The sequence below is a fragment of the Myotis brandtii genome, unplaced genomic scaffold (assembly GCF_000412655.1).
Source record: "Myotis brandtii unplaced genomic scaffold, ASM41265v1 scaffold105, whole genome shotgun sequence".
NCBI classification, from domain to species: domain Eukaryota; kingdom Metazoa; phylum Chordata; class Mammalia; order Chiroptera; family Vespertilionidae; genus Myotis; species Myotis brandtii.
The window spans coordinates 3,636,740-3,648,126 of NW_005353538.1; positions in this window are offsets into that span (position 1 = coordinate 3,636,740).

Sequence of the window (11,387 nt, forward strand, 5' to 3'; positions counted from 1 at the left end):
TCCAACTTTGTTCTTCTTTCTCAAGATTGCTATGGCTATTCGGAGTCCTTTTTGGTTCCATATAAATGTTTGGAGTGTTTGTTCTAGATCTGTGAAATATGGCATTGGTATTTTAATAGGTAATGCATTGAATTTATAGATTGCTTTGGGTAGTATGGACATTTTAATGATGTTGATTCTACCAACCCATGAACATGGTATATTCTTCTACTTGTTTATATCTTCCTCTATCTCTTTTTTCAATGTCCTGTAGCTTTCTGAGTACAAGTCTTTTAGCTCCTTGGTTAAGTTTATTCCTAGGTGTCTTAATTTTTTGTTGTTGCTATAGTAAGTGGGATTGTTTGTTTAGTTTCTCTTTCTGAGAATTCATTATTTGTTTTTATAAAAATGCCATCAATTTTAGGAAGTTAATTTTGTATTGTGCTGCATTGCCAAATTCCTTTAAGTCTAGTAGTATTTTGGTGGAGTGTTCAGGGTTTTCTATGTACAATATCATGTCATCTGCAAAAAACTTCCTCCTTTCCAATTTGGATGACTTTTATGTTTTTTTTCTTGTCTGAATGCTGTGGCTAGCACTTCCAGTACTATGTTGAATAAGAGTGGTGAAAGTGGACATTCCTGTCTTGTTCCTGTTTTAGGGGAAATGGTTTTAGTTTTTTCCCATTGAGTATGATGTTGGCTGTAGGTTTGTCATATATGGCCTTTATTATGTTGAGGTATGATCTCTCTATTTCTACTCTGTTAAGTTTTTATAAAAAATGGGTGTTGAGCCATAACCTGTTTGGCTCAGTGGATAGAGCGTCAGCCTGCGGACTGAAAGGTCCCAGGTTTGATTCCGGTCAAGGGCATGTACCTTGGTTGCGGGCACGTCCCCAGTAGTGGGTGTGCAGGAGGCAGCTGATCAATGTTTCTAACTCTCTATCCCTCTCCCTTCCTCTCTGTAAAAATTCAATAAAATGTATTTTTTAAAAAAAATGGGTGTTGGGCCCAGCTGGCATGGCTCAGTGGTTGAGTGTCAAACTATGAACCAGGAGGTCACCGTTCGATTCCCGGTCAGGGCACATGCCCAGGTGGCAGGCTCGATTCCCAGTGTGGGGAATGCAGGAGGCAGCTGATTCTCTCTCATCGTTGCTGTTTCTCTCTCTCTCTCTCTCTCTCTCTCTCTCTCTCTCTCTCTCTTTTCCTCTCTGAAATCAATAAAAAATATTTTTTAAAAATGAGTGTTGAATTTTGTCAAATGCTTTTTCTGTGTCTATTGATATGATCATGTTATTTTTGTTTCTCAGTTTGTGTGGTGTATCACATTTATTGATTTGCCAATATTGTACCAGCCTTGCATCCCTAGAATAAATCCCACTTGGTCACGGTATATGATATATTGCTGGATCTGATTTGCTAATCTTTTGTTGAGGATTTTAGCATCTTGTTCTTCAAGGTTAACGTATTGCCTTATAATTCTCTTTCTTGGTAGTGTCTTTATCTGGTTTTGGAATTAGGATAATGCTTGCCTCATAAAAAGAGGTTGGAAATGTTTCTTCCTCTTGGATTTTTTTGAATAGTTTGAGGAGTATAGGTGTTCTTTGAAAATTTGGTAAAACTCCCCTGTGAAACTGTCTTGACCAGGGCTTTTGTTTGCTGGGAGCTTTTTTAATTTTAATTTTTTTTATTACTGCTTCAGTTTCCTCAAATGTTATTGGCCTATTTAGGTTTTCTGATTCTTCCTGATTCAGTTTTGGAAGATTGTGTTTTTCTAGGAATTTTTCTGTTTCATCCACATTGCCAAGCTTGTTGGCAAATGGTTGCTTATAGTATTTTCTTATAACCCTTTGTATTTCTATAATGTCAGTTATTACTTCATCACTTTTGTTTCTTTATTATTTCCTTCCTTCTACTTACACTGGGCTTTTCTTGTTGTTCTCTTTATAATTCTTTAAGTTGTATGGTTAAATAGTTTATTATTAATTTTTCTTGTTTTTTTGAGGTAGGCTTGTATTGCTATGAACTTCCCTCTCAGGATGGCTTTTGCTGTGTCCCAGAGATTTTGGGTTGTTGTGTGTTCATTTTTATTTGTTTCCAGGAATGATCTCATCAGTAACCCATTCATTGTTTAATAACATGCTATTTAGCCTCAATGTGTTTGAATGTTTTTGAGTGTTTTTACTGTAGTTGATTTCTAATTTCATTCCATTATGACCTGAGAAAATGCTTGGTATGACTTCAATCTTCTTGAGTTTGTAGATTCTTGTTTTGTGTCCTAATATGTGGTCTATTTTTTTGAGAATGATCCATGTGCACTTGAGAAGAATGTATATTCTGCAGCTTTGGAGTGAAATGTTCTATAAATGTCAGTTAAATGCATTTGATACAGTGTGTCCTTTAGAGTCACTGTTTCCTTGTTATTTATTTTTTGCCTAGAAAATCTATCCAATGAAGTCAGTGGGGTGTTAAAGTCCCCTACTATGCATGTATTGCTGTTGATCTCTCCCTTAAAGTCCTCCAGAAGTTTTTTATTTTTATTTAAATATATACTTAGGTGCTCTTATATTGGGTGCATATACCTTTACCAGGGTTATATCTTCTTGTTGGATCAATCCCTTTAGTATTATGTAGTGACCTTTATTGTTTCTTTTGATAGCCTTCATTTTAAAGTCTATTTTGTCAGATATGAGTATTATCATCCCAGCTTTTATTTTTTTTTCCATACCTTCACTCTCATCCTGTAAGAGTCTTTTATTCTGAAGTGGGTCTCTTGTAGACTGCATATATTTGGGTCATGTTTTCATATCCATTCAGCTACCCTATGGCTTTTGATTGGAGCATTTAAACCATTTACATTTAAGGCTATTATTGATAAGTACTTATTTATTACCATTTTAATTCTTTCTCTCTCTCTCTCTCTCTCTCTCTCTCTCTCTCTCTCTCTCTCTTTCTCTTTCTCTCTCTCCTCATTACAGGAGTCCCTTTAGTATTTCTTGCAGTGCTGGTTTGGTGGTAACAAACTCCTTTAGTCTTTATTTTTTAATCTAGGAAACTCTTTATTTCACCATCTATTTTGAATGATAGCCTTGCTGGATATAGTAATCTTGGTCTCAGATCCTTGCTTTCCATTACTTTGAATATTTCATGCCATTCCCTTCTGGCCTGTAGAGTTTCTGATGAAAAATCAGCTGACAGCCTTATGGAGTTCCTTTGTAGGTAACAAATTACTTTTCTCTTGCTGCCTTTAAGATTCTCTCTTTGTCTTTAATTTTTGGTATTTTAATTATGATGTTTTGGGGAGTGGTCTTGTTTGGTTTTTCTTGCTTGGGACTCTCTGAGCCTTCTGAATTTGTGTGACTTTTTTTCTTCACCAGTTTAGGGAAGTTTTCTGGCATTATTTCTTCAAACACTTTCTCTAGTCCTTGCTCACTTTCTTCACCTTCTGGTACTCCTATTACATGAATATTGTTATATCTTATGTTATCCCACAGCTCCCTTAAGCTATCCTCCTATTTTTAAATTTTTTTCTTTTTGGTTGTCTGATTGAGTGATTTTTTTTTCTATCCTGTATTATAATTCATTGATTCAGTTCTTGGCTTTTCCTAATCTGCTGTGTATTCCTTCCATTGTGTTCTTTATTAATTAGTGTTATGTCATTCTTCATAGTTACTATATCTTTTCTCATGCTGTTGAGCATCTTTGCCATCATTATTCTGAATTATATATCTGATAAATTTCTTATCTCCATTTCATTTAGCTCTTCTACTGGAGAATCCTCATGTTTTTTTTTTTTGGGGGGGGGCTTGTTTTTTGTCTCCCCATTTTGGCTGCCTGCTTGGGTTTGTGTCTATGTATTAGGTAGATCTGTTATGTCTACCAATCTCTAATGTAGGACAATGTCAGACACTGTTTATGACTGGCCCAGAGTATCCTGTTTGGAGTTATTAGCAAACCACAGCTTGTGGCTTCCTCTGCAAGGGCTGGGTGCCTTTGGAACATAGCAAGATGTGCACCAAGATCTGCTTTTCTTAGCCCTATGCCTCAAATTAGATCAGGCAAAGACTCAAACCCTCCAGAAACCTGCCTCTGCCTGCAATTTGATTGTATCTATCCTGTATTCTAATTCATTGATTCAGTTCTTGGCTTTTCCTAATCTACTGTGTATTCCTTCCATTGTGTTCTTTATTAATTAGTGTTATGTCATTCTTCATAGTTACTATATCTTTTCTCATGCTGTTGAGCATCTTTGCCATCATTATTCTGAATTATATATCTGATAAATTTCTTATCTCCATTTCATTTAGCTCTTCTACTGGAGAATCCTCATGTTTTTTTTTGGGGGGGGGGCTTGTTTTTTGTCTCCCCATTTTGGCTGCCTGCTTGGGTTTGTGTCTATGTATTAGGTAGATCTGTTATGTCTACCAATCTCTAATGTAGGACAATGTCAGACACTGTTTATGACTGGCCCAGAGTATCCTGTTTGGAGTTATTAGCAAACCACAGCTTGTGGCTTCCTCTGCAAGGGCTGGGTGCCTTTGGAACATAGCAAGATGTGCACCAAGATCTGCTTTTCTTAGCCCTATGCCTCAAATTAGATCAGGCAAAGACTCAAACCCTCCAGAAACCTGCCTCTGCCTGCAATTTGATTGTATTCAGTCTTGCTTTGCCTCAGGTTATCAACCACAGGGTGGGGTGAGAGGTTTTCCAACAGTGTGGGGCAATTGCTTCTGCCTGCAGGCTGATAGTTATTCTCAGTCTTTAATGAGCCTCAGAAACTCCACGGGGTGGGGCAAGGGGTTTTTTAATAGATTTTTGCCTTCTCCATGGCAAAAACCACCTGAATAGCCAAGGTCCTCATGAGAAAGATGTCCTCTGCAGTGTGAGGGAATGACTCATTTTGGCTGCCTGCTTGGGTTTGTGTCTATGTATTAGGTAGATCTGTTATGTCTACCAATCTCTAATGTAGGACAATGTCAGACACTGTTTATGACTGGCCCAGAGTATCCTGTTTGGAGTTATTAGCAAACCACAGCTTGTGGCTTCCTCTGCAAGGGCTGGGTGCCTTTGGAACATAGCAAGATGTGCACCAAGATCTGCTTTTCTTAGCCCTATGCCTCAAATTAGATCAGGCAAAGACTCAAACCCTCCAGAAACCTGCCTCTGCCTGCAATTTGATTGTATTCAGTCTTGCTTTGCCTCAGGTTATCAACCACAGGGTGGGGTGAGAGGTTTTCCAACAGTGTGGGGCAATTGCTTCTGCCTGCAGGCTGATAGTTATTCTCAGTCTTTAATGAGCCTCAGAAACTCCACGGGGTGGGGCAAGGGGTTTTTTAATAGATTTTTGCCTTCTCCATGGCAAAACCCACCTGAATAGCCAAGGTCCTAATGAGAAAGATGTCCTCTGCAGTGTGAGGGAATGACTCAGCACAGGAAATTAGGGTGTCTCTCTTCCAAGGTCTAAGACCAGAGCACCCAACTCTGGTTTCTGCTCACACAGCTCCAGTCCACTCTGACCTCCCTCTGCCAGAGCCAAAGGTGAATGGATGCACATGAAATTTTGTGTGTTGACCCTTGACGAAGTTGCCTCATTTCCAGCCATCTCTCCCTGGCAGACAGCAACCCTGCTGCCTTTTAGATGTTATGTAGGCACCTTTCTTAGTTCTTATTCTCTGGGCTGGGGATCCCAGCTTGGCATTTAGACCCCAGACTTCTCAGTGGGAACCTCCCACAGCTGAGATGTCCCTTTGGAACTTCAGCTGCTGTCTGTGGGAGCCCAGCCAGCCCTTTGTGCCTCCACACTTCCTACCATTCTCTATGTGGTTTTCACTTTCCATCCTTGGTTTTTACGGTTCTCTCTAGCTAGTCTTCAGTTGATTATTCAGTATGGTTTTTCCATATTTTAGTTGTAATTCCAATTTGGTCCTGGAAGTGTGTCAGTGTATCTTCCACTTACTCCATCGCCATGTTGGAATCTAGTTACTCATTTCTGAGTCATGGCTTCAGAAAATGGTAGGATACTAATGCCACAAGGAACGTTAGGCATATCCAGTCTGAATCCTCGCCACAAGCCTATGCTTGGGTGGAAAATAGTGGGCTTCCTCTTAGGAGCCCTGGTGTGGCTGGGGAAGTTCTTGACCTCTCCAAGAGTCAGTTTCCCCACCAGAAAAACTGAGCTCAATCCTTTCTGCCTCTCAGTGTGATGAGAATTGAATGGGATGGTGCAGGATGGTGCCTTATCCATTTAAAAGCCCATGCAAGTGGAATGGGTTGTTAGTCGTGGCAGGGCAGGGCAAAGAATACAGGTTGTCCTGGGATGGGGGTTACAGGAATCCCAAGCTTGCAGGGAGAAGGGGAAATGGGCCTTTCCAGGGCCCAGAGAAGGGGGAGTATATAGCAGAAAGTCATAATAAAAGCACTTAGAACTGAGTGTTTGACTTGCCCAAGCTATGGTGTCCACACAGGGACCTCTCCCAGCCACTGCTCGGTGTGCTCCTGAGGGGGCAGGCAGAGGTGGCTCCCAGCCCAGGGTAAGGAAGGCCTGAACAGGAGGTCAGGGAAGGCTGTGTTTACTGACACAGCAGCAATACTTGGACCCCACAACCTTGGACTTAGGGAAGTCCTAGGGGAAGAGACCTCACCCTGGCAGAAATTAGGATAAGTTTGAAGTTGTAGGTAGCATCCTGTCTACTCCCTCATTATATGTCTCACTCCCACCCCACTCCTGAGCCTATAAGAACTTGTGTGAAACCCAGTAATCTCTGACATCAATCCCTGCACCCCAAGAACCACCCTCCCTTTTTTCCACTTCTCCACCATCTGTTGTGACTCTGAAGTTCTTACAGGATTTGAACACACATAGTCCACCCCTCCCCCATCAGAGAGACCTTTGTAAGCCCAGCTCTATCTAGGCCGATCTTCTGTGGGTCACTATAAAGATGGGAGCAGCAACTCTTCTGGGCCTCAGTTTCCCATTTTATTAAATGGAAACAATACTCTTTTACAATCCTTGGTGTTTCGGTTCACAGTGCCACTATCAGAAAAATTTTAAGACTGATTTGCTCTTGGCACTATACCAGGCAAGGTGACTTTCTCTACCCAGGAGCGTGTGTGTGTGTGTGTGTGTGTGTGTGTGTCCACACAGGTTTTGCTTACATCAAACTTGTTATATGAATACCTGGGTTTGCACTAATGGTGAATGAGGGGATCATTATTCACTATGTGAAAGAGTCCATGGTAGGAGTCCCCGAGTGCGTTCATATGTGATTCAATTTCCATCATATTCAGTGGCTGTGTACTGTGTGCAGGAGGCCTATCTGCATAAACAAGAGTGTGTGTAGGCAGCCTTTTGAACATGACAGAAGGAGAGAGTTAGAGCTACTAAAGAGGCTCTTATTGTCAATAACAATGAGTAATACTTGTGCCTGGGAACAAAGGTGACTGTGGCTCAAAATTTTGTGGCCTCAGGAGCATCATGAGGCCCCAGGGGCTGGGAAGAAGGCCAGCTCCCTGCTCACAGGTCTGACGCAGGTCCAAGGGGGATTCAAGAGGGAACTTGGAGTGGTCAGGGGGCTGGCAGCCAGAGGCTCTGGCTTTAGTATCATGTGTAACAAAGAAGAGATGAAGAGGATGCGATTTTTTGGGTTTATCTTTCTTGAGATTATTGGGCTTGGGAGCCTGAGCTGAGGCCAGGGGGGAGATTCTTAAGAAGGAGGGGGTCCCCAGGGTGGCCCAGGCTCCAGCCCATGCTTAGCACTTTAGCTATCCTTTCTCCACCCACCTTGTCTTCCCTGACACCTCTTTCCCAGGATCATGGACTAGGACCTAGTTCTGAGTTTTTCCTTTTCATTTGTGTCTCTTGCAGGATTTTGCTGAGCAACCTGACTAGCAAGACACTCCTGTTTGAAGCTCACAGGGAGAACTGCGGCCCCCTTGGTTGTCTTCTGCACTCCTGGTTTTCATTAGCACCAGGGAAAGACACTGGGTTCCAGGTTATGGAGCCGGATGGTCTGAGGCAGGCAATGGGAGAGCGCCATGGATCTGCAATGAGACGAGCGGCCTAGATAGAGCTGGGCTTACAAAGGTCTCTCTGATGGGGGAGGGGTGGACTATGTGTGTGCATAGTGGGGGATCACTTCATGGATGAGGTCCTGGGGATTAGGCGATGGCACAGGGTGGGGTATGAGGCCCAGTCAAACACACCTGGCAGATGAGTAGAGTAAAGACAAGGATGGGTCTTCAGATGCTTTGTGTTCAAGAAAAGCATCTCCATTCCCTTTGCCTGACTGCGAAGGTAACCAGCATCTTCTTCACTCTCGGGCATGCTCTGACCCATGGGCTTCCAAGCCGTGTCTAAGGGAGGGTTACATTTGCCACCATTAGATCGTGACTCCCACTGAGAGGCTGAGACCTGGAGTAGAAACTACCCCAGTCTCCAACAACAGCTGCCTTTGGAGCCACGGGTCAGCTCCTGGCTCCAGGTCACTCTTGCTCCTAACCCATGAGCTCTTTGCAAGCAGGGTCTGCATCTTTCCATGTCTGTCTGTCCTACTTCTGCTGCAGGAGCTCCAATTGATGGAGGTGGACGTGGCACCAGGCTTAGCCCTCCCCCTGCCTCATGCTGCCACTTTCTCACTGACATCCATGGAGGACCATCCAGGGGAGGACCATTCAGGGGAAGGACATCCAGGGGAGGACCATCCAGGGAAGGATCATCCAGGGGAGGGTCATCCAGGGGAGGACAATCCAGGGGAGGACCATCCAGGGGAGGACAATCCAGGGGAGGATCATCCAGGTGAGGGCCATCCAAGGGAAGGACATCCAGGGGAGGACCATCCAGAGGAGGGCCATTCAGAGGAGGGCCATCTAGGGGAGGGTCATCCAGGGGAGGGCCATCTAGGGGAGGGCCATCCAGGGGAGGGCCATCTAGGGGAGGACCATCCAGAGGAGGGTCATCCAGGGGAGGATCATCCAGGGGAGGACCATCCAGGGGAGGGCCATCTAGGGGAGGGTCATCCAGGGGAGGGCCATCTAGGGGAGGGCCATCCAGGGGAGGACCATCTAGGGGAGGGTCATCCAGGGGAGGGCCATCCAGGGGAGGACAATCCAGGGGAGGACTATCCAAGGGAGGGCCATCCTGAGGAGGGCCATCTAGGGGAGGCCCCGGGTGCCTCAAGCCTTCTTCCACCAGTCCCTGTAGTCAGGCCTTGCCCACGGGTCCTCTGCCTCAGCCCTCGAACCCAATCCCACACTTTTTTATTGCTTTTTTGTCCCTTGAACTCTTTCAGAAGGGTAGAGGACCCTCAACCTGGCAGCACTGCCCCCCAGGCACCCAGGCCGTGGGGTGCAAAGACCAAACCCCCTCAAGGACCTTAGCCTGTAGTTGGGTTGCCTCACCACCAGGTGGCAGGCTTGCTCTACACAGATGCCTTGGCTGGAGCATTTGCCTGGCAATGGCTCGGGGTGTGGGAGGATGCCAAGTCAGCCTGCAGCCAGGGGACTGTGGAAGCCCCTGTGGGCGGCTTCAGAAGCAGGACCGAGACCTCTCAACTTGGTATCGGGCTTCTGCTGAGAGTCGGCTCCAAGGGCGCCTTGGTCTCCTGGAGGTACCTCCAGGGTGATATCAGGTGTTGGACCCGAGAGCACCCCTGGAGTGGGGAGGGTGGCGTCTCCCTTTGGATCCATGCACGTGTGAGGGAGGGTAGGTGGTGGTGGAGCAAACCGAATTTCTCTGGAGGCATTCCAAGGGCCTGGAGAGAAAGGTAGCTCCCACCCCACCCCACCACTTAGACTGTTCTTGTTCTGGGCGTGGCAGCCTGAGTGGTCTCCGCCTCTGCCCACCCCTCTCATCAGCCGGGTGGCAGCCCAGTCCCTCTGGCACGCCAAGCTCCCCGGGGACAAGGCCACCCCGAGTCCAGGCCCTTTCTTTACCAGGTGGGGGACCAGAGAAGACCCAAGTCCTGGTTGATCACGTGCCAGGGAGAGGAGACAAAAGGGTGAGGTTCTGGCAGCAGGAGAGAGTGAAGCCAGCCAAGATGCTGGAGAAAGGAATGGGCCCCCCAGGTCCAGGCGGCAGTGGGAGGGCACAGCCTCGCCCGCTTTGTCTCAGGCGGCACCGTTCCCCAGGGCCTGCTGTCCTCCCGACTGCTGAGTGGCTTCCCCGGTGCTCTGTTCATCACCAGCCAGACCCCAGTCCACTCGCTGTGGCTCACACCCTTCCCTTGGGGGATCTTCAGGCCTGTCACTCAAGCCAGATGGCCAGACACAGACCCTGGGCCCTTCTCCGCATCCCTCACTGTGCCCCGCTCCCCTTTTTGCCCTGGTCGCTGGTCCTGCCCCTGGCCCTTACCCCTCAATCTCGGTCTCTGCTCTAGTTTCAGCAACAGTGGGACTTGTATGTGACAGGGACTGTGTTCCCCATCCCAGTAGCCTCAGGTCTGAGAGCTTAGCCCCACCGATGCTGCACGTGAGCATGGTCTGGACCCTCCCCTGTGGGTGTCCTGCCCCCCGGGGGCAGGAGGAATCAGCCAGGCCTGGACCAGGACCCACGGGACACATGCTCAGGTGTCCCCAGGCCTCTCGCCTTACATCTCACAGGGGCAAGTCTGAGCAGAGTCTGCAGGAGACACAGAGGGTGCGGGGGCCAGAGGTGGGGCAGGATGAGCTATGACAGCAGAGAAAAGCTACTGGGGGGTACACGGAAAGACAGGAAGACGGAGAAGCAGAGAAGGAGAGAGACTGAGAGACAGAAAGAGGAAGGAAGAAGGGTCAGAATAAAAGAACAAGAAAGGAGAGATGGAAATGAGAAAAACTGCAACCTGGGGAAGGAGAAAAACAAAAGGAAGAAAAGAGAAAGCATCCCAAAGACAGGAAAAGGTAAGTACATAGACACACACAAACGCGGGCGCCAGTGGCTTTGTGCACAGGAGTGCACACACATGCACAGCTGGTTCTGGTCTCTGTCCCTGCTTTGTTAGCTCCTCCCTCTGTGACTCTGTCCTTTGACCAGCCTGAGCCGCACCCCCGCCCCCCAGAAGGTGCGGCCCTCAGGCCATGCCTCTCCCAGGCCTGCCCTGCCCCTCCCTCCGGGCTCCCTCACTTAGGCGAGGTGCACAGAGGGGGCCAAATCTATGCCTCACACTTGTCACCCAAAATTGGCTCTAACCGCCTCGCTCCCTTTCTCTCTCCCTCCTAGTTTCCCTAGTAACGGACAGCTCCCCAGTGAATTCAGACCCTGGGACAGATCGCTGTCACTGCCAGGGGAACTCCCAGCCTCTCTCTCTTCACCGCCCCCTCCATAGAGCCAGGGGCTTGGGTGGGGCCAGAGGACGCCTGGGCAGGCTCAGGGGTAATTAACGTGTGTACCGTTTATTCCATAACAGGGAGAAGAACTGTAATTCTCACTCTGAGGG